Source organism: Serinus canaria, chromosome 20 (assembly GCF_022539315.1).
Source record: "Serinus canaria isolate serCan28SL12 chromosome 20, serCan2020, whole genome shotgun sequence".
Taxonomy (NCBI): domain Eukaryota; kingdom Metazoa; phylum Chordata; class Aves; order Passeriformes; family Fringillidae; genus Serinus; species Serinus canaria.
The window spans coordinates 9,676,056-9,699,277 of record NC_066333.1 but is presented as its reverse complement, the minus strand read 5'-3'; the positions used below and the strand labels follow the sequence as shown (position 1 = coordinate 9,699,277).

Here is a 23,222-nt window from a genome sequence, read left to right as displayed (position 1 = left end):
CAGAGGCTGCTATTTTTGCTGTTTGGGGGAAATCCGTAGCTGGTTTTAGCAGCCCCTCCTGACTTCAGCACGGCTTTGCTGCTCTCCCCACAGTGCTAAATCCAACACGCCCATGCGTGGAACGGATTTCAGCATCAACACTTGCCGTGCTCCAGTGCTCTGGCGGGTTGAGGCATTTGTTTACTGGAGCATTGAGCTTGAAAAATGTAAGAGACACGGAAGGAGGGACAGAAGAGAGCAAGACACCAATCTCCATAGCCCCTTGGCTGCCAGGCTTGCATGTGATAGCTGCTCAATTTTTTATTTGGAACATGAATTTCAGGTGGGGTTAATCAGCGGGCAGCTGGAATTTAAAGCTGCATGTGTACTGAAGTCGCTGGGATGTTCCCTCACTTGAAGGGAGGGAATTTAAATGGAAATGAATCAGAACCATTCCTTCCCACTAAAAGCAGGTGAGGGTATGTCCATTTAGATTTAAGATCAGAGTTGGTAAATGTTTCGACATAACTCTCCCAGTTTCCCCTCTGTACTGTTCAAGTAAACCAAAATCAAGCCCTGAGAGAAGCCCTGGATTTCCTCAGCATTTTATCATGATCCCTAACTTTCATCTGAGGTGGTGAGGGCTGCATTTCTCCTGCAGATGCCTGGGAGGTTTTGTCAGCGGCAGCCCAGTGTACTTAACCCAAATTCTCTGCTCTCTGAGGAGACTGAGCCATCTGATTTGAGAACAATGGGACTGAAATGCATTATTTCCACTCATCTTCCTTCTAGGATTAAACTGATGCTCGTTGTTACCATGGTAGGGCTAAAACCAGAGGATTATTTCCTAGCCATATCTTTGGAGATTACACTTTAAACAATTCTCAGTGTACCTTACACTCTTGCAATAGTTCAGGCTATACCTTATCCATTAGCCAAGTCAGGAGTAGGAAGACACGAATCTATTATGTGTATGTCAAGTTCACCTGTGGGCTTTTCCTCATATATATATCTTTAATTAACTAGTGGATTAATTTAAAAGTTAAAAGAAAGAGGCAGCTGTTGGGGGAGCAGGAAGAACCCAACCCAAACTGTGCCAATCTGTTCCTTCTCGGGGGATGTGGCTGCAGAAGTGGCTTTGCCAAGCCAGGAAGGTTTTTTTCATGGTTTCACTCCATTCCTCTGAGCACAGGGAAGCATCACACCCCGTGAGGCAGGGCCCTGGGCCTGGGAGGGCTCTGGAGTGAATAAGCAAAGCAGCTGCAAGTCAGGTTGGAAGTGCGTTAATGGAAACCGTGGCCCAGCGTGTGAGCCGGCGCTCCCACGGCCTGAGCTGCGCAGAGGTTTAAAAAAAGACAAGTGATGGAAGAGCCAGGAGAGAAAGGGCAGTGCTGATGTGCAGTGTGACGTGCAGAGGTCTTGCTGGGTGGCAATCTGGAGCCCTGGTCTTTTGTGGTGGGTTCAAGCTGCTTTAGAGCATCTCTGCATCTCTTTGAATTCATTTTCTGTCTTTAAATTAAGGAGAGCAGTGATGCACTTGCTCGAGCTGGCAAATCACTTGTAATAAATCACTCAACACATTTCACTCCTATTCCTGTTTGGCAAACTGTCTAAAGCAAACTGGCATTTCTTTTTTGGAAGCCATTAGCGCTCCAAGTGGTTTTATTTGTTGACTGATTGAAAGAAGTTCAAGTTCTGTCCCAGAACAGAGCATTGTAACCATTTTTACCCTCAGAGACCAGTGTGAGCTATGGTTTTGCTGGGATCATTACAGGAGAATGATCCTCTCCGAACTGGAACAAGCTTCCTGGAAAAAGTATTTCACAGAATCACAGAATATTCTGAATTGTAAGGGCCAATTTGATTGTAGTCATTTAACATCTCCGATTTTGAAAAAGTTCCTCTGTATTTGCTTTGAGTATTTTAGTGGATATTCCTGAGTGGAATTAGACTGAATGTGAACAATCAGGATTCCTTGTAAGAATAATAAAAAAGGTAATCATTCAAACAACATTCAGGAAATTTCTTGCATGTATTAGCTTACAGCACTTAAGCTCCACAACAACTCGAAGAGGTAATGACTGATATTCTTCTAGCAATTACAAATTGCTCAGGGCAGTACATAATCAGGAAGAGCAGCAGGTGAGACATTCTGCAGGGTGACACTGTGTGTCCCCACCATCCCTACACCAGGCACATCTCACCTCTTGCCATCAAGGCATTAGCCCTGTGTGGCCTCTAATATGGAATTCTTAGAACTATTTCCCAGTTTTGCTCATCACTGTCCTTGCAGCTGCTTTAATCAGCCCGTGGATCTGGTTCATTATACATTCTCCACTGCCAAGCTTTCTGCCAGTCAGGGATGTCTGCTTTGGATTTTGGCATCCACGTGGGATCTGGTACCAGGAGTGAGTCCATTATAGCCACATTATTTAGGTCTAGTAAACTCTTTAGCTGGCAGACATCCCCTGAAAAGCACTGCTGCCAGTTTTAGGTTCTTGTTCCACATAGATTAAACACCTCTTAAAGCCATACAAGTAAATTCATGTTTTCATGGCACTTCAGCTGGAGGAGGTTTTAAAGCTCCCTGTTGTGGCAGCAATAGAAATGAGAGTTCTGGGGCAGGATGAGAGGTTTTCCCTGTTCACTTCTGAGTCTGTGCCCGTGGGGCTGGCTCTGGAACCAGCTTCCTCTAAACAGGATCCCACTGGGTGTCCTGCTCTACCACGTGCAGCCCTGTGTGCCATTAGCATTGCACAGCCTCAGCCCTGATTCTCAAAAACTCTGAATTTCACTGGTCAGATGCAGTGCAAATTGATTTTCCTGCTTATTACTTTCTTACCTTCATCCCTGTTTTCTGGAGATGTTCACAGCAGAACCTGGGGAAGAGGGGAAGCTGAAGGAAATGCCTCCAATCCTGGCGCACTGTCAGTCCCCACACAGACAGATCTCCTCAAACTAAAATACCAAGATTTCATCTGAGCCTGGGCTGGGCACACGTGCAAGGGGAGCTGGGTGTGGGCAGCTCCTGGCCCCCCAAAATTCCCAGGGGAAGGTGTTTTCCCACTGGTGTGGCACAGCCTGTGCTTGGATGGCTCTGCTGCAAAATGTCCCCCCAAGTCACAGCAAGTGCCTGGAGAGTGTCTGACACATGCTAATGTTTGATTTGCACAGACAGCTGGTGTGATCCCATTTATTAAAACACATGGCAGCAGGCCCTGCTCCTCCAGAAACTGCCACAGCTCCAGCAGCTCCAAGTTGCTCATTTGTTAGGGCAGCACTTGGGGAACTCCTCTGGCCCTCCTCAGCCTTTGGAAGGATCTCTGTTCCGTGTGGATCTGCTCTGCCTCAGCCCACGTGGCTGCAGCTCACCCATCCCTCCAGAGCCCTCGTTTATTATGTTTTATGAAGCCTGCTCACAGTTTGGATGATTTGTAGAGTAAATAACTCTGCACACTAAACAACTCTTTGCCCAAGTGGCTCCTCAGCTTTATTTCTGCCTACATTTCTTCATGCAATGCCTTTGAAGGGACCTGCCAAAGAGCCTCAGGTGTGAAGGGAAAGGAAAAGAAGGACCAGGAGCCTTGACATCCATTGCCATGCTCTCTACACGCTCTTCCAAGGTCATCTATTTGATTTCCATTTGTCTGACAGGCTCACAGAGTTATTAGCTCCATGTGTGATCTTGCAAACACTCCCTTGCAGTTTCCCCTGGTGAGGGGCACCTTGGCAGGGTGGTGGGATGTGCTCACTGCTCTGCTGCTGAGGAAGGCAGGGCCCTGCCCACCATCAGATCTGTGATGCAGAGTAAATAAACACGACAGCCATTTCTCCTGATTACATGAAAATAGCAAGCCATAAATACAAGTGGCTGAATTCTCTCCAGGTTTGCTGGCAAATCCTACCCAGCATTAGTCAATAGTCCAGGAATCCTGTGTTTATACTGTATTGACTAAAGGAATTGAAGTTGATTTCTCTTCCTTAAGTCACAGCCAAACTCCTACTGTGGCTTTTAATAACAGAGCTGTTCTAAATCACTCACTACACCAGAGAAGCCCTGGGTGCCCCTCACCCCTCACAAATGGCATCTTTGTGGCAGAACTGTGTCCCATCAGGACATGGTGCTGCCATACCCTCAAGCAGACAAGAAAATTAAGATTTTGGTGTGTAAATGTGCCTGGATCCATCCCCCCAGTGGTGGAGAGGGATCCCTGCCCCAGCAGCCATCCCATCTGGTGTGGTGGGAGCATCCCTAAAGAGCTGCCTTTTTTTCATGGGCTATTCAGGGAACCCAGGGCTTTAACTCAGCATATGCACAACAGCCCAGCCTGCCTAATCCCAGCCCGTTTACACTCTGCTCTGTCTCACAGCTAGATCTAATTTAAATAAGCTCTTGTGTTCGTTGCTTTACATAACCACTTTGCCTGCTGTGTTTTGCCAGTTCTTACATAATTTCTTCTCTTTCCTCCCCCCCCCAATTGATTTTAATTCACTTGATTTCTTTTTCCCTCCCCCTTCCCAAGATGTCAGCTGGAGAGATAATAAAAAAATGAGGAAATGTGGAGCTAATGATCGATTTAGCTCTTAGGTTTTCCTCTTACCAGCAGCTTGTGAAGGCAGAAGACATGAAGGTAATCTTGTACTTGCTTGTCCCAGAGAAAAAAAAAATCCCAAACCCTTCATCTGCCTTTAATCTTTCAGATCATTTAAAACAGCTATTTAATTGTCATCTCCCTGCTTCTCCCCTCCTTTCCCTTAAAGACTTTCACTCTCGTCTCTGTGCAGCATCTGCTCCAGACTCACAGATGGCTTTTTTTGCTTCCTGACGTTTAGAAAAGCTTCTGTGTCCTGCCCGAGGCAGGCAGGGTGTGCAGCACCCCCCTGTGAGACACAGGGGTACCTGGGTGGGGAATTTGGCCTTCCATGGTGTCCCCATGGCTTTTTCCCTGCTGTGAAGTTGCCCCTTGCTGAGGGCCAGGGGGCAGAGAGGGAGCAAAGGTGACTGGAGGGGCTGGGGGCCATGGTGGGAAGTCTGAGCCTTAAAGCAGAGAGCAGTAATGCCAAACCCATCAGTTCCAGAGCTGACACCCCTCCCTTCTCTCCCATTAAGCAGATGAATCTGGGTTTTTACACTCCCAGTCTGTCTGGTTGCCCTCCAGGACAGGCCACGCAATGCCCAGCTCACCCAGTCCTGCAGGGACATTTCCCTCATGGCTTGCTGCCCATGGGTACCATTTCTCCTATCCAATTGCAAAGTCTCTTAGGTGTGGGATTCAAAAAACCCCAAACACATAATGATGATGATAAATCAGTTGAGCTGTTGAGTTATTTGGGGGAAAAGTGCTCGGGTTTAGAAAAGGAGGTGATGGTGGAGTACTGACCCTGACTGGGGAGCACATTTCTGAGCTGACAGTTCATTCCCAGTATTTTCTGCATTCTCTTGTTTTCTGTGTATGGGAGGCAAATATTAGTGAGACAAGTTTGTATCCCATTATCCAAGTGCCTTGTCTGTGGAGGTCCATCCTCCTCCTCCCTCCCTGGGGTACCAGGAACTCATCCCCACCCCTGCTCCTGCCAGGACAGGGATGCTGTGGCACAGGGCTGGGCTGTGTGACTCTCATCCTCAGCCTTTGGAGAGGATGCATCTGCTGGGCTGGAGGAGCTGCTCACCTGCAGCTGCTTTCAGCATGTGAGATGTGCTCCTCATCTCCTGTGGCTTTTCCACCTCAGTAATTCTCAGTGCAGAGTGCCCTGCTGGGCACAGCTCCATGGGGGCTTTTCCTCTCGCAGGGAGAGAAAGACAGAATGGACAAGGTCTTTGTAGCTGAAACTTTTCCTTTGAGGAAAAGTTCAGTGAGGTTTCTCTGAAGCTTTTGTGTTCTCATGGGCTAGGGGCAATCGTCACCTGAAGGCAGGAATCAAAGAGGAGATTTTCCTTGTAGAAATGGGGAAAAAAAATACCCAAGTAAAAATGTAAACTTGCATAAAGCCTAATATTTGAAAGGGCAGAAAAAGCATCTATTTAATGCAAAATGCTCATGAAGAAGCTGGGAGTAGCCCTGGACTGAAGAGTCAAGGGCAGAGCAGGCAGCATGTTCAGAATCACTAAATCAGGGAGGCACAGCTCTGCCCTGGGCTGGGTGGCACTGCCCATGGCTGTGCTGTCACCTGCAGGGGAGCAGCCCCTTGCTGCCAAGGCTCATCCATGGGTGCCTCTGCTGCCTCCTCCTCCTGGGCAGGTCCCTGCTGCTGGTCCCCTCCTGCCAGGCTCAGCCCGAGGTGCTCCCTGCTGCCCCGACTGCTCTCAGGGCTTTGGGAGGTGTCAGGCAGCCAGGGGAGGAGCAGTCTCACCCTTTGACCATCCCATTTTCTCCCTTCTTTAACCTTGAAAGAAGGGGTTCATCACCTTACCAGCTTCACCCAGAGCTGGGAGCAGGAACCTGCTGCAGATCTGCCACGAGCACTGGGATGCAGGATGACATCTGGCTCAGCAGATCCCTACTTTTGATCAGGACTCCAAGGAGCTAATTAATACAGTCATTGCAATGCCACATCCTATTAATTTTAACTTAATCAAGAACAAAGGATGTCTGCACTGCTGAACTGAGCAAATGTGGTCTTAATGTGTGGCAGGACTTTCGTACCACCTTGTTCTCTTGGAGAATTTATTTAATAAGTCCATAACTATTTGAGTATGTTCAATAAGAAATTAACCCACTTTCCTCTCCTATTCAATGATTTTTTTTCAAAACCATCTTATAAAAATGCAGCTCACACAGCTGCTGGGAAAGTTTAACTCATTACTGGCATCACTATTGATTCCTCCTGCAAAGAACTTACATTTTATCCCCACGGGGGTAATTTATGCAGTTTAATATACTCATTTAATTCCAGAAAAGAAACTCAATCCTTTGAGTTTCCCATGTTTCATTTTTTGTTGCTGTCAGTCATGGGCTTGTGACACTGTCATACTTGTTCTTTAAATCCAAGTGTGTCAAGTTTGATAAAGCACTGTAGGCAGAAGAAGGATAGGTTTAGACTAATAAAGAGATTATTTGACCTCAAGGTACAATGATAGGGAGCTGTGTATGCCCCAAACACTTAATAGACTGCACTTACTAAGCCAAGGAGCAAACTCTGCCTCAGGCTTGTCTCCCTGACAGCTTGCAGGTGTTTCCTGGCTAATGCAGGATAGAAAATCCCTTGAAAGGGAAAGAAGAAAGGGCAGGAATTTGATCAGTAAGTGTCTCAGAGTGCAGCAGTCCAGAGGAGCTGGGCACATGGCCAGCCTGGCACTCTGAACACAGCCTGGAGATCAAACCATGCCAGCAAAAAAAACCCTGTAATACCTGAGGCTCCACGAGGCTGAGAGGAGCTGCAGCAGAGAAAACCACTGAGGAAAAGCAGTAATAAAGTAACCAAGAAGTTCACTTCTCCTTCGGGATAAGTCCTTTTTTTCTCCCTTGAAAGTCTAATTGGATTTTCTTTGCTGCCATCCCCAGCAGCCCAAGGGAGGCTCCAGCCTCCTGCCTGCTCAGCCTTTGTGGAGAAAATCCATGAGCAGAGTGTGGGCATGGGAGAGGGAAGCAAAACTGTCCACAATGCTTCCAGCACTCAGAGAGCTTGGGCTGACACCCTTAACCTCACAAAACAGGTTAATTTTCTCCAAAAAGGTTTCTCAGGGCATCAGTGATGGAACTTGCCGCAATTTTTCCCTTCAGCAGGTCAGGCAGATGAGCAGAGCTGCACTGGCCACTGTGAGCAGCTCTCACTCTTGGGGCTGCAGGCATCAGGGGGACAGTGTTTGACTTAAATATGGCCTTTAATTTATTTATTCTGCATATCCACCACTCAGTATCATACTTAATGCAAATAACATTCAAGTGAAATCCCCACTGAGAGGCACATTATGAAGATTAACAGCCTGGCTTTTCTATTACTCTGGTTTATACACTGTGGATTTGTGCCTTGTGCTTTGTAGGCAAGTGCTGGCAATATTTGAATCCAGAAATCTATATCTAAGCCTGCTGGTTTGCAAAAATCAGTGCCCAAGAGCCTGCTTGTGATTCCACAGCCAAAGAAAAGGGCTGGAGGCATGAAAACCTCTGGGAAATGCTGACATCCAGGTGGGTGAAAGGCTATGTTTTTAGCCTAGAAAGGCTATTTTTGCTGATCACACAATAGGGCATTGGAGAGGGGTTTATTTCTTATAATCATATAACCCACTCTTCTTTTAAACAGGCTGTCAGCAAAATGAACCTTGACAAGTTTAAGGTGATACTGAGCATATTCTCATGCTCTGGAATTATCTGGAGCTGGTTTATTCCTTTGGATCTTTTCTGGTGAATTTGTCAGGTGTAATGCCATGGGCCCAGCACCTCATGATGGAATTTTCTAGTAAGGTTTGTGTCTGTTTTGGGTCTGTTCACCTTTCATGGAGGAGAAATGTGACCAACACCACGCTGTAAGTGTGGCCAAAGCTGTTTGCTGCCCCACCAGAGTGATGCCACCTGTTCCCTGTGCCACCAGCCAGACACTGCTCTGCCACTGCTGCACTTGCTGCTTGCTGAGGGCTTGTCTCTTGTGGCAGAGGGGAAGGGAAACCTCTCCCCTCCTTTCTCCAAGGGGGAGTCAGGCAGTGATGAGACTGCCAAGGGCAGCTGCTGCTCCAGGGCAGGGCTGGAGGATCAGGAGGGAACAACCAGCCCAGTTTCAACTGGACAGAGTCAGTGCAATGGCAGCAGGGCCAGAAACACTGCCTGAGCTGACAGTTGTTTTCCAAGAGCATCCTGGAGCCAAGGAAATACCATTTGTTCTTTAGAATCCAGCAAGAAAGGGAGTTTGTTTGAAGACAGAGCACTAGCAGCTGCAATAGCCATTTTCTGAGTCAAAGGAAGCAGCAGAAACCTCTTAGACCTCGTGTCACTGCTGAATACCCTGCTTGGGAGCAGCAAAAAGCTCAGGGAGTTTCCAAATGAGCTCCATTATGGGTGCATCTTCCCTCAGCTCATCACAAGCCAAAGTATGGGGGTGTCACCAGCAGTGTGTCCCAGGGCAGTGAGAACAAAACCTCAATTACCCAAAGGAAAGGGTATTTCCAAGGGGCCAGGGCAGAGAGGGGATAGTAACAGCCAAACAGAGAGGCTGTGGCTCCCAGCACCCTCTGCCCAAGCCCAGCTCCAGCCACAAACCCTCCCTGCTCCTCCAGATCCCATCAGGTCCCACTGGTCCTGTCCCAACAAGGTTTCACCTTGGGGCAACCCCTGCTCTCCCATTTCCCCCTCTGCAGGGTGGTTCCCACTGCAGGAGGGGCAGGCTGGCAGCTCAAGGAGATGCTTGGAAGGAAGAGAAATGTTTCAGGTTAAAAACAGGGATGGGGCTTCAGAATAGAGCTGTGCCTGAGGGAGCTGCTCTGCTTTTTTATAAAGAAGAAGAGGCCTCTTGCTCAGTGATATTAATGTTAGGGGTCCTGCAGGAAGAGAGGATGAAGGTGAAGCATGGCAGGAGCCATTTATTTTTGAGAATGAGGTGCCAGCTGCATTACTGCTTTGCAATTCTGTCTCTTCCCAGCAAATGAGTCTCCCACCCCTGTCCCTGCCCAGCCTGAGCTCCCCTCACAGGGCTGGGGATGTGATCTGCAGGGAATGGCTTTATCAGAGGGACATGAGGCAGAAGGTCTTTCCCTTTCATGACTGCTTTTATCTTCCCTCTTGCCCTGTTGTCAATGGAGCAGCTGCAAGGAATACTGTTACAAATACAGTGAACACCAGAAATAAAGCTTACTTTAAAAAGAGTGTGTTTGGGAGAGGGAAAATTGCTGGGCATACCCCAGAGGTTTTCTCCTATCATGCAGTGCTCTGCTAAACTTCATCCCTTAAATATTGCCCAGGCAAAAGTTGCTGTTAAGGGCCCTCAGGAGCTGCCCCCTCATTGTGAGGTTATATCTCTGTGCCCTTGCATAAACCATGTTCAAATAATGTTTCTGTTTTCTGCTCCAAAGGTTGTTGGTTTTGCCCACATGGAATAATGGAAAAATTTGTTAAACTCATCAACTATTTAGGGGGAAAATGCAATTTACTCAATTTCAATTAAAAGAAAACACCCGAAGCAATAAAAAACCCATTGGCAGCCTCTGAGAAGTAGGAGCAAAGAGGCAAGGGCAGAAACAGGGCAAGAAATGACAGTTTTATAAACCTCCTGCTGGGTAGGGATAGAAGAGGTCTTTGTGCCTGCAAAACAAAACTGTTTTTTCTGTAAAACAACTATTGACTGGGGCTCTACAAGTGCAGCTGGAGCTGCAGACAGCAGCCACACGCCTGCAGACAGACTGACTTCCTCCCCAGTGAATTCAGAAGAGACAGCCAATGCTTTCCCTTGGGGCTCCAAACCAGAGCTGTGCTCTCAAATTCGAGTAAAAAAACCCCTAAAACATTCCAGGTGATGTTTCAGGAGGAGGAGTTAGTTCAGGTGATTTGCAAGCCTTCCTCTCCCCCTCCCCGTTTCACAGGGTGGCTGGGCCAGGTGCCCTTTGCTGGGGCTGTGTCTGTCAGGCTGCAGTGCCTGATTTTCCACGTGGATTTGCTCTAACACCTTTCCTGAGCCCCGTGGCAGCAGAGAGGAGCTTGTTTAAAAGGCTTCATGCATTGATCAGGCTGTGGAGATGATTTTGACTTGTGACCTCTGGGTACTGTCGAGACAAGACTGAAGCACAGCTGAAAATTTTCTGGGCATTAATTCCATTCCAGTATTGGGTTTTTTACCTCTTTGGAGGCTGGTCCAAACCTCAGTTCCTCGCACTTTAAAGGGTCAGTGTCTGTTCCCAGGCAATGAGTGATAGGATGAGGTGAAACAGCCTCAGATTGCACCAGGATTGGATGTTAGGAAAAATTCCCATACTGAGTGGCTAAGCAGTGATGGGTCTATGAAAACCTGAATATTAGCAGATTTCCCTCTATTTGTGCCCTACAAATTTCCAAGCACACTTGGAGAACCTGCTGGTGCTGCAGGGAACCATCCCATGGACACAGCCCATCCTCCTCTCTGGACCCAGCACCCTCAGCAGCAGTGCTGCTCTCCTGCCCACACCCAGCCTGTGCCTGAGGCCTCTCAGGTCACCACCAGCAGCAGGGAAACTACTCAGCTGGAGAAAGAGTCCTTCTGCTGGCTGCCTTCCCTTGCCAACAGACAGCAGTCCCAAACAGGAGGTGGAGCTGAGGTGGGGGGAAGCTGCTTTCCTTCCTCAGAGCTGGGTGAATCGCCCAGGAATGGGTTTGGCAGTCAAAGACCTCTTCACCTGTGGTGCATCATGGAATCACAGGATGGTTTTAGTTGGAAGGAACCTAAAGACCATCTCATTCCAGCCCCCTGCTGTGGACAGGGACAACTCTCACCTGACCAGGTTGCCCCAAACCCTGCCCACCCTGGCCTTGGGCACTGCTGTGCCCAGCATCCCAAGAGGCTGAAGGAGCTTGATAAACATTATTACCAGCAAACATCAAGAGAAAAGCCTTGAAAAATTACTTTCAGGCTGTGGCAGGGGTTGTTTTGACAGAGTTTTGATGCCTTCATTCAATATTCCATTGAAGCTTTGCTGGAGATAAGTGATCTCATAGAAAACAGGGCTTTTGTGTCTGGTCACAAAGAATGATTTGCAAAGACTGCTGAGGGAAGTAGAGTACTTATCCAGGGAGACAAAATTTCAGCTGAAAATAATCATGGCTTTTTCATTTATAATTCTAGCTGCAACTTGTCAGAAATCTGCCTCCATCCAAGCTGATTGGGCTGGAAATGGAGCAAACCAGTGAAAAAAAGTGGACTGGTCACCCTTAAGAAAACAGCTTGTTCCAAGACTTACTCACAAAATGCTTCCAGCTTCTCTGTCTGCTCACAACGTGGTGAGCAGCAAAACCTGGGATGTTTTTAGGAGCACATGGCTAAGGCAGTGATGTAGATGTGAAGTGGAGCTGCTGCCCTGCCAGCCTCTCACAGCTGTTGGGTGAAGTTTTGTGTTTAAGTTGTTTTAAGGTGAATGTGTCAAGCTTGCCTGGAGCACGAGCACCGAGCCCAGCAAGGAGTGGACTGATTAAATAAACAGAGATCTCCCTGTTATTAGTGCTGTTTAGATAACTTTGAAATGCTTATTTTTCAAAGTAAATGAATTGCATAACTCTTTTCCCTATTTTTGGCTCGAGAAGGAGTCAGTGAATTTTCTGTTTCAGAGCAGAGCATTTGTGCTTTTCCCCATGATTCAGGGAACAGTTTTTAGTCTGAAACTGGTGTGTGGATGATTCACAGTGACACATTTTGTGTTGGCAGCAGGCCCCTCCTCGAGAGCCTCGATGCACCGTGTGCTCTGGGCTGTGCCTCTCCAAAATTTGGGCTTGAAGCTGCACTGAGTCTGGGGGAGCCAGGCTGAACCCTGGACCACAGCAGAGTGCAAGCTGGTCTGTGACAGCCTTCCTTGTCAGAGCACATCCCTAGACTTGTGAAAAGTTTCATGAGTTATTTTACTTCCAGTTTTCCCTTTCTTTTGTTCTACTTGCCATCATGGTTTACATGTTCTCCCCCATTTTTGATGCTTTCTGGGCATCTTTTGGTTTGGAGCTCTGAGGCTTTTTTTTCTTCTTTTTTTTTTTTTTTTTAAAGCAAAACAGGCAGGGTTGGAGTGTGGGCTGGCTCTGTTTCCCAGAAGGCTGTCCTTGCTGCACTGGAAGGAAAATCATTTCCCACCCTAGCTGTCCCTGGCTTCCATCACTGAAAGTGAGAAGAGATGGAATGGTGCAAAAAGTGTTGTGGAAACTGTGCTGTGTAACTCTCCCTTTAGTGTGGGATCCATCAAAGTAACAACATGTGCCTCAGGAGCCTCAGACTGCAACAATGGCATTCTCCTGTAGCTTTTCTATTTCCATCTAATTAAAATGTTATTGTTTCCTTCATGTTAGTTTGCATTTTAAATAAGGAGATGGGGACAGATTGGCTGATTGGTAACTTATTCTCTGTGTGAGTAAAGATCAGCACTAATCACCCTGTCACACTTGCTCTTTCCTCTTCCTCATGCATCTCAGACATCAAATTGCAAAAGAAGGGGAGAAAGAGGCTGGGGTTTGATGGCACTGATTTATTTCCTCTGCTGGGTGCCAGGAGGGGAAGGTGACATGTCCTTGCCCACTGCCTGGGTAGTCACTGTCTGCACAAGCTGCATTTTGAGGAGTGAAGGAATGTTCATCCCAAACCACAGCTCTGCTTGGGAATTTAATGGGCTTCCATCTCCTCTTGCCTTTACTTTTGGCTGTGTTTTATCCCCTGCCTCCTCATTGTGTTAAGAGAGGGCAGGGAGGAGAGCATGGCTGGGCACTTCTGGAAACATCTCTGCTGGAAACATCAAATAATCTCCATTAAAACGTGGCATGGCTGCACCTCAGAGCCATGATTGCTCCCCAGAGAGCCAGGATGCAGCAGGGACCATCCCCACCATCCTGGGCAGGCTCAGCAGCTCAGGCTCCACCAGCCCTCCCCATTCCCTGGCCACAAAGCCCCTCATCCATGGGATGATGCTCCTGGAGGTTTGGGCACATGAGCTGGGGCAGAGGTGTGAGACCCAGCCCAGCTGGGGATGGAGGTGAGCTGGGATCTGTCCATTTAAAACCTCCCCTGCTCCAAGGTTGAGCTGGGATCTGTCCATTTAAAACCTCCCCTGCTCCAAAGGTTGAGCTGGGATCTGCCCATTTAAAACCTCCCTTTCTCCAAGGTGAGCTGGGATCTGCCCATTTAAAACCTCCCCTGCTCCAAGGCTGAGCTGGGATCTGCCCATTTAAACCTCCCCTGCTCCAAAGGCTGAGCTGGGATCTGCCCATTTAAAACCTCCCCTGCTCCAAAGGCTGAGCTGGGATCTGTCCATTTAAAACCTCCCCTGCCCCAAAGGGTTTCTGCAGCCCTGGAGCACGTGTGCTTTTGGAGGGTATTTTTAGCAAACTTCAGTTTACTGAGGGTCACAGAGAACTGGAGCATCAGCATCTGGAGGAGCTGTCATTCCACTTCCAGTCTTGCAGGAGTAACACATTGACTTATTTATGAGAGCAGTCAGCTCCCCTCTCCCTGTGTGTAACAATCTGCTTTACCTCTCCCAGCTCAGAGAAATAATTTTATTATCAACCATTCTGTGCCTTAAATAAAACCTTAGAACCAGTTAAGCAAGCTTTGAGGGAAATGGAAATGTTCCCGGATTTTGTTTTATTTTATTTTTTTCATTCTTTCTGGAAGAACCCACTCTTTCACTGCCTAAACCAGCGAACAGTAATCACTGCTCTGGCCAAAAGGAGGGGGAGGGAATTACTTATTTTACAAGACAACATCCAAATACTTTGCACGCAGTAGGAGAAGCCTAATCTGTTGGCTGGAAAGTGCCTGTGTCAAGAATGACTAATCTGAGACCGAATGATACCTGGAAAATGAAGATATTGAGTCTCCCTGCAGAGAAAGATCTATCAAAATTAAAGGACAGGCTGTTTCCTCCTCCTTTGTTTCAGTCCAGATGAACTTTCTTCATTTCTACAGGGTTTTTTTCTGGATGGGGGATGGAGAGGCAAAATACTCTGAAGGCACTGGTGGTTCATGCTTGAAAACAAAGTTTTCTTGCTGTCACAACCCCTGCACCCGAATGCTGGGCTCACAAAAGCACTGATGCTTTGGGAGAATTCCTGATTCTCTGCTGTGGCAGGAACCCAGGGAAATGTTGGGTAAGCAGGCTCCAGATGAGATCAGAGCAGGTGGGGGATCCCCAGGGCACCCAGAGCTCCTGGGCTGCAGTCTGCATTCCTCCTTCCTCCTCCCTTTCCACTGGAGATCTTCCTCCTGCACGTGGGAGAACCATGGGGTTCGTGGTTTCACGGTGAAATAATTTGTTTTCAAAGGAGAAAAAGGAGCTCGGGTCAAAGTAAGAAGAATGAATTAAGAAATTTATCAGGGGTGAGTCAAACAAAGCAATTCATTTGGGGTTATCAAATTAAACCTACAGCACTTTGTGTGCAAATTGAGCTCCTAGCTCGAGCTGAGGTGGGTCACTTGGCTTCATTTTGGGCTTGAAACCCATCTTTTTCTTCTTTCTTCTTTAGCTTACAACAATTCTGAAATAAAGGAGGAGATCAGAATATTTTCTTATTTAATATTTTGAAACAAAATGTGTTAGTGTTTTTGAGGAGAAAACAAGTGTTTATTTGAAAACACTGAAATAGTTCAAACATTTCCCCCTTTTTGGTCAGTAGTGTATATCTAATTATGACATGTAGCTTTTGGTTTCCTTCCAAAAATTCATATTGCATTAAATCCACCACTCTGTTAAGGAGATTATTTGTCCATAAGTGCTGGATTCCTAAGCAAGGGCTGTGTCCTGTGCCCCCAGGTTTGTAGCTCCCCACCTTCAGCCTCAGCTTTCATGGGTGACTGGTTGAGCTGCTGCAGTTTGAGCCAGGGACCTCCAGAAGTACAAGCACAGGGTTTCACCCTCAATTCAGAGACTTCATTCTGCAGAGGGGTCCAAAAACACACTGCAAAAGCTCTTAGAGCAGCTCTAAGTTACAGCAGATGTTCAAAGCTCATAACACAGGCACAGGAGGGTTCTAGGGCCACAAGGTTTCTTTCACTTTTTCATTTTATTGTTTTTTTTTTTTTTTTCTAATTGCCTGTAGTCAAGGCAATTAGAACTGTTTCAGCTATTAGAAACCTCTTACAAAAGCATTTTTCAGTTGTTTTTGTAACTGGTGTTCTCACATCTCCTCAGTCCCTGTACTTTTCATTGCCTTACAACAGCATGTCATAACTCCTTAAGTTCACAAAGATCTTAAATTCTCCAAACAGATCTTCCTGGTAATATTTTTTGTACAGCTTTCACTGTGTCACTGTGATGAGTCAAAGCACAACTGATTTGGCTTCATCACTCCCTGAGCCAGGTTCCACTTCTTTGAAGCATTTTAATTAATGCACAAGAAATGAGTAAACTGATACTTCAGTTGTCCCCTAGAAGTTAGGAACAATCTTCTTGGCATTCTCTCTTGATTCATTTTGTTTGAAGTATCTGTCTTCAGTGTGTCTTTTTTTAAATTTATTTTGCTTTTGCTCCTTCGCTGCTAAAGATCAAATGTTTTTCCTTGCATGTTTCAGGTGTAGACCAGAGAGGTCCTGGGGGAAGAGTCTTTAATAAGGTCTCCAATTTGTTCTAAATACATTAATCCAAATAGCACTCTAGTGGTTGGTGTCTCTCCTTCTTTATGTTTGGTTTGTGCTTTTTATTTTGGTTCTCAGACTGTCTGTATCATTAAAGATCAGACCAATCCCTTTTTTTCATCTGTAGGATCTCTGCTTTACCAAAGGCTGTGCTGAAAAGCAGAATTTCTGAGTGTCTATGCAGCAACAGAGAGGTCCTCACTGTGAAGTTTTGACACACTCGAATTAGGTTTGAACTCTAACTTTAGAATTAAAGCTGCTCCATGCATGTATTCAGATAAACAACCTTTTTTCATGCAAAAATGTCTGTATAATGGCACTGAAATGGGACTTTTGCAGAGGCAACAGCTTTGTCTGTTGTAACAAGTGCAGCTCAGTGACCTGTGTGTAGCTGGATGCCCACAAGTTCGGGCTGAGTGAGGAGGGACCTGCCCCTCTCAGCTCCCTTGTGGAAGCTCTGAATCTGAAAAAGTGGTCAAAGTTGCCATAGACTGTAGCATTTTTTCCAAATGAAGCAGTGCCAGGAAATAGAAGGTGAAGTGACTGAGAGCTGTAAGTGCTGGAGCAAGAAGCAGCAGTGTGTGCTCACCATCCCACAGGAGAACACCTGCAGCAGGGGGGGAGTGATGCTCTGCAATTCCCCTGGGCTGGCTGAGCCCTGCCTTTGGTCACTGTCCTTGTCTCCATCACTCACCTGCTGCTTGCAAACAGCAGCTCAGCAGGGAGCTGAGTGCTGGGAATATTTAATTTCTATTTTAAACAAAATCCAGGGGTGCCTCTCTGAGCTGGTAACTCAACCTAGCCTAAACAGAGGGAACCACTCACATGGTGAGGCCCTGGCACAGGGTGCCCAGAAAAGCTGTGGGTGCCCCATTCCTGGAAGTGTCCATGACCAGGACAGACCTCAGAGCAGCCTGATCTAGGGAAGTGTCCCTGCCCATGGCAGGGGGTGGCATGAGATGAGTTTTAAGGTCCCTTCCAACCCAAACCAGAGTGGGTTTGTGATTCCCACCAGGTTTACCTGCAGTGCTTTACTTTTCCCAGCATTTAATTGCAGGGTGCACGAAGGAAGCAGCACTTGTCTCCTTGCTATCATCTAGTTTGGAAACCAATTAAAAGACAGAAGACAATTAGAAGGAAAATGTGCCATGACTCTTCTTTCCTTGCCCACGGTGTCACCTTTGCTGAGCGCTGCTTGCCCGAGACTTTGTGAGTCACTGCTACACAAAGGAGCTCAGAGCTCAGCGTGAAACCAGCACTTCTGTTCTTGCACACCCTCATTTGATATCCCTCCTCCTCCTTCAGCTCTTCCAGTGCCAGTGGAATAATTGAGAACATGGATGCTTTCATGTCCATGGCTTGGTTGCAGAGTAGACAGCACAAGGCAACGGAGGAGTCACTTCTCCAAAACACTGCAAATTCCTCTGAGCAACCATGGCAAGGCCGAGTTCTCTCTGAATTGGTGTAAAGGCAAGTTTTTGTCCTGAAATCCACATTTGGCTTCATTCATTTATAATATTCATGCACTCAGTCTGCCAGCCTGGCATTTCAGCTCCCCTGTGGATGTTTTGATTGCCTTTAGTCAAGGCAATATTGCACAGGAGTTAGATTGAGGCCTGGAATATCAGACTCTCCAAGGTCACTTGGAGGCTTCATTTATAAATAAACCTTGCTAGAAACCAGAGAAAGTCACTGTGGAAATGCTTGGGAAGAAGTTTAGGCCAGACCTAGTAATTTTCTGCCTCTGTCTATTTACATGAAGAACAGGAATAATAAAAACTTCCTTGTAGCCAGCAGGGAATGGATGGTTTTGCTTAATGAATCACTTAATATCTTTGTCCATGAAATGATGCATAAATTCATCATAGTTCCACCTTTTCAGCTCTGTGTATGCTACTCTCTCTCCATGAAAATTCATTGCAGTACCTGAATGCTGAGTGCTAATGAGAATTCTCTGCACTTAAAGGGTTGCAATTAAAACACTGCAATTACCAAAGTATCTTCCATTAGATGGAATTATTTATGAGAACTTGTCACTTATAAGGCTCTCAGATTTTACTGAATCAAAAATCAAGAACTTTCAGGCCATTGTCATGTCTTTTCTTCTACCAGAGTGACACAGGATCAGCTCTTCTGCGTTGCCACGAGTTATTTGGGAGAACAAAGTCCAGGTTTTCTTATGAGTCTTCTCTAACCATTGTGGAGTGTCTGTGAACAATTCAGAGCTGAATTGCTTCATTTCACCAGTTTTGATGCTCATCCTTCTCACGTCTGGTCCTTCATGGAAAGTGAATCTGGAAGGGCTTTGCTGTGCTGGACTAAATTTAGTCCTGGGCACTGACCAGAGGGAACATCACCCAACCAAATAATTAAATTTTTTGGGTTATTTGGCAGAAACAGACCTGAAATTGGCACCCCTGATCTCCTATGGTCCAGCTCCCATTTTCAAAGCTTGGAGTTTCTGAGGCTCCACTCAGATCCAAACTGAATGGGGCTTTACTGCAAGCAATCCCTTTCCAAATGGCAGAGGTAAATAACATCAGAAGTGAGCCTGTCATCCATTGTGAACTATTATTCTGTAGGTAGGGAAAATACCTTTTATTAAAGTGCTGAACTGAAATGAAAAGCAAGCAGACAAAGTAAAGGTGTGGGTGAGTTCCTGGGAAAGCAGGTCCTTCTTTGATCTCAGGTAGGAGCAGACACCTCAGTTATGTACCAGGAAATCAATCTCTCACTGTAACTGTGGGGCAAAGATGCCCACACAAGAAGCCAAGGACACTCCTGGCAGCAGCAGAGGTACATTTGAGGTACATATTTATTGTCCCTGGGGTGGAGGTGAGCTGGAGGTATCTAACATGCCATAAAAGCAGTGTCAAAGTCCATCTTGTGTTAGTTAAAGCACTGGCAGTGGCTCAGCTCAGAAGTAGATGTTTATGCTTAAATTCCTTGGTTTAAGGGCAGAAAGGGTCACAGTGTATCTCAAGTTTTTTATTAGCCTTTTGCAAATAGAAATTATTTTAAGAAATGGGTACTAGTAGTGCTGCTTCTCTGTCCCTGCCTTACTGTTGGAAGAAGAAAAAAGACTGGAGAAACTAATTACATTTGAAGTGTACCTGATATAAAAAAAAAAAATTTGAAGAAGTCATCAGTCACTGAAAAGAGGAGAATGTTTCATTGTGAAGCCAATTTGCCCTTTATTGTGACTGATGTGTGCAGGTGTTTGCCTGCTGTATGCCTCAGAGTTGGAATCTGAGGGGATTCTCAGAGCCCTTTGCTCAACATCTGAGCTGATCCTGCCCCTCTTCCCATCCCACACTGACCCCTGGTCTCACAATATGCTGGAGAAAAAATGGAGCATCTTTAGAACATTTTGAGACAGAAATTGAGACAGAAATCGGCCACTAGAGAGGCCCTCACCAACAAGGGCAGGGGCTGGGGCATCTCAGCTCTGCTTCTCACCTGGGTTTCTGCTCAGGGAAGGGGATGAGTCTGGCACATCTCCCCTGAGAGCTGCCAGCCCCCAGCACAGCCTTCTCCTTGGTCACTGAAATTGTGTCAGAGCCTGAATGGAACTGGGGGCTGAGGCAGAGCAGCAAGGGGACACTTTGCTGCCACTGCCAGAGGGGACAGGGACCCTCCCATGGCCTGGAGCCTGCTGCCTCCACCTGGGATAGCTGTGGCCAGCCTGCTGAGGGCTGGCACACTGTCACCCTGGGCAGGCAAGGGGCAGTGAGCTCCCAGGTCACAGCCAGGCAGCACCAAAAAGGCTCTTTGCCCCAAGCCTGGCATTCTTTCAGCAGGCAAAGCTGGGCTTTGTCCTCCCCGTGGCCATGCTCAGGGTGACTGTATCATTGTCCCTGCTGGAAATGAAGGGATGGGACTATTTTCAAGCTAAGAAGGATTTATTGCTCAGATAAACATCAATTTCAGAGGCTGTGAGGTTGTAGAGGAGCAAGCATTTAGCCATAGCTCAAGAGCAGTCAAAAGTTCTTCGTTACAAGGCAACATAGAACTTTCTAACCCATTAGACAGTTGCCACAGGGTTTATTTTGCTTTTCTAACCTATCACCTTTACTTACTTCTGTGGCCCTGCAAATACTTTTATCTAATGGACTTCTAACTCACATGGACACAGAGGCTTCTGTTATAACTTCTGAACTCTCAGTTTACTCCACACCAACCTCACCCTTACATTCTAACCCTTCACCACCTTAGCAGTGCAGTCTCTCACTTGCTTAAGGCATATTCTCACCTACAGCTATAATAAAAGATTTTTTGCTTAATATTTTTACATCAATCTAAGCTTCTCCTAAGGCTGCAGATGAAACCCCTCAGTGGGTCTGTGAAAGCCCAGAGGCTCTGCCTGCCCCGAGCAGCGGCCGGGCACAACCGCGCCAGCCCCGCACGTGGCACCAACCGTGCCAGCAGTGCCCTGCCTTGGGCTGCCCTCCCTGTGCAGGGCTGGGCATGGCACAGGCCAAAGCAGCAGCAGCAGCCCCCCCACAACAGCAGCTTTTTGCCAGGAGATGGAAGGGAAAGGATCAAAGGATGGTTTTGCTGTTGAATTTTGTTCGGCGGCATCAAACAGAAGCGTGGATGCGTCGGCTCAGCGTTGGGTAGCAGAGTCAGATGGTCCAGAGAAAATCTGCTTCATTTCATTCCTTCAGCTCACTCTGGAGCTGGTTTTTAGTAGTGAATTAAAAAAATAAAAAAAATTCAAGGCTAAAGAGTCGATTCTTGGCTATGAATATTTATGGCAGTATTGGACTTGCAAATCCAAGGTAATTTAAATGTCAAAACTGGTGTAAAGTCTCTCCTTTGGAGGGTAAGTCAGAAAATTAAACTTGATTACAAGCCATAACATTTGGAAATTATCATCTTAGGGTATCAGTGATAAACACTTCTGTACATCCCCTTTTTAAGTGATTCATTCTTAAGAGATGAGAATTAATTTTAATAAAAAAATGGTCCCTTAATTAACAGTGAGGTAATTAACAGGGAAATCCTGGTTGCATTCATGGCACTGTGATTACTTCATCTTGCTAAATCACTTCCTCTTCTGCAAGGAATCTGCCTTCACAACTGTTTGGACAGGAATGGTTCCTACCTGAGACAGCCTCGTGTCTGGGCAGCCTGCCTTAGGGATAAAAGCAGCAATTTTTGCACTGAAATTTTTGTGCTTCAAAAAGGAAATTATTTTGGTTAATGCATAGCACAGGCCAGTGTAAGTAAGTGCCAGCAACAGCAGCTGCAACATCTCTGTGAGCAGAGGGGGATGTGACCAGCAGCCCTGCTCAGAGGCTTGGACAGCACCGTGGGTGCCTGCAGGGGTTCTGCTCCTGATTCCTGCATGCCCAAGTCAGGACATTGGAAGCTGATACCTGCTCCAGGTCAATATCCTCAGCCATTCCTCACTGGAGCTCTGTGGTTTTAAGAAAGGAAAAGCTGAAAACAACCCACCTGTTAAGAGCTTGTGAGTTGTGCTCCAGGAGTTGGAGTTGCCACGGGGAAATGGTTGGAGATTCTTCTAAACCTGCAATCAGGATCTTGACTGGAGGAACAGCAATTTATACCTTTGCTCCATACAGAGTCCAAAGAATTATACCCAACACCTTAGGGGTCCCTCACCCATCAGATCTTTTAGCCACCCTCAAATGCTGGCTAGAGCCAGGTGGGTACCTCTGCCTTCTGGGGTAAGGTCCAGAGAAAATTATAACAGCAAAGAAGCCACTCCACAGGCAAAACATCTTCCTCATGCCAGTCATTAGCTGGCTGGATTATGCTTTAGAGCAAAGCAGGTTGCATAAAGTCTGTACTCAGTAATGACTCCTCAGCAGAAACAAATCTGACATTTGGCCTATTAGCCTCATTTGCAGTCTGCTCCTATAGTGCTTGGTCTCACATGCTCATTTTGTACTTTGATTTGGAAAAAAGAAAATCAATTTTGAGAAATGGGAAAGCATTTGGGGCTTGCCTGTGCTGTGGTTTGCAGGAGAGAGCCGTGACCTCCTCGATCTGTTTTGCCTTGGGGTCATTTTCTGAGCGACCATGTGGATTTGGGGTTATGGGGTCTTCCAGCTGCCCAGCCAGCCTTTGGGCCCACAGCTCATTAGGAGCTGACCTGTTCAAGGCAGTGCCTTTTAATTGGCCACCAGAGACATTGCCACCAGGGACAGATGGCTCATACCTGCTTTCCTCCCTACCTGTGCTAGATTTAGGATTGCTCCCTCTGTGTGTCACTTGATCCTTCCATGCTGTCCCCAGTATGGGGATTTGAGCATTTCCCTGCTGATTTATCTCCATGGCTCTGTGAGGGAGCAGGGCAGCAGCCTGAAACCAGGAGATCCTCTGAGCTCCTTGGAGATGCCAGGTCTCTCTGCAGCCCCTTGTTTGTCTTGTCTCCTTGGCAAAATGGCTTTTCTCCAAAAACCTGCCCCCCACACACACACACCTCCTCAGGATGACACCTGTAATTCTACTGTAAGAGCAGCAGAGTGCATAGTATTACTGTAAAAATATTAAATAGGCCCTTTTAAGTAGTTTGAAAGCCTGTGCATGAATAATCAGCCTGGTCTCTCCTCAGGAGCTCATGGCTTTCCATGCAATAATGTTTCCAGACCCCAGGTGATGTCTCCACAGCAGCCCTGAGTGCCCATTGCAGCACAGGTGGATCCATGTGGAGGGTGGCATTGGCTGTAGGTGGAGATGGCCAGGATGACTTGTGTCCACTGGGGACCCTCTCAGGGCAGCTGTTTTCCCTGAAAACCCCCAAAATGCAGTGCCAAGATACCCATTGCTCACCCTTGTGCCCCTCTGTGGCTGCAGTTCCCAGCTGGTTCAACCCTTGTGTCCATCTTGCAGAGAAAATGACCTGTCCCAAAGCTTCAGGCATGGAAATTGCTCACTCAAATGGAAATGGACAATTTCAACCAGTTCTTAAGCCTCCTCTGAAAAAAGGGCCCTGAATGTCTCTGGCTATGGAGCTTTTATTTGCATTCCTTTCCACATTTCTCTGAGCCATTTGT

At 46.8% G+C, this 23,222-nt stretch overlaps 1 protein-coding gene across 1 annotated transcript in view; it reads left to right on the top strand.

Annotated features, from left to right (window-relative positions):
- Positions 1–23,222, top strand: part of NTSR1 (neurotensin receptor 1) — a 53,481-nt gene that overhangs the window by 1,182 nt on the left and 29,077 nt on the right. The gene's annotated exons all lie outside the window — the stretch shown is intronic.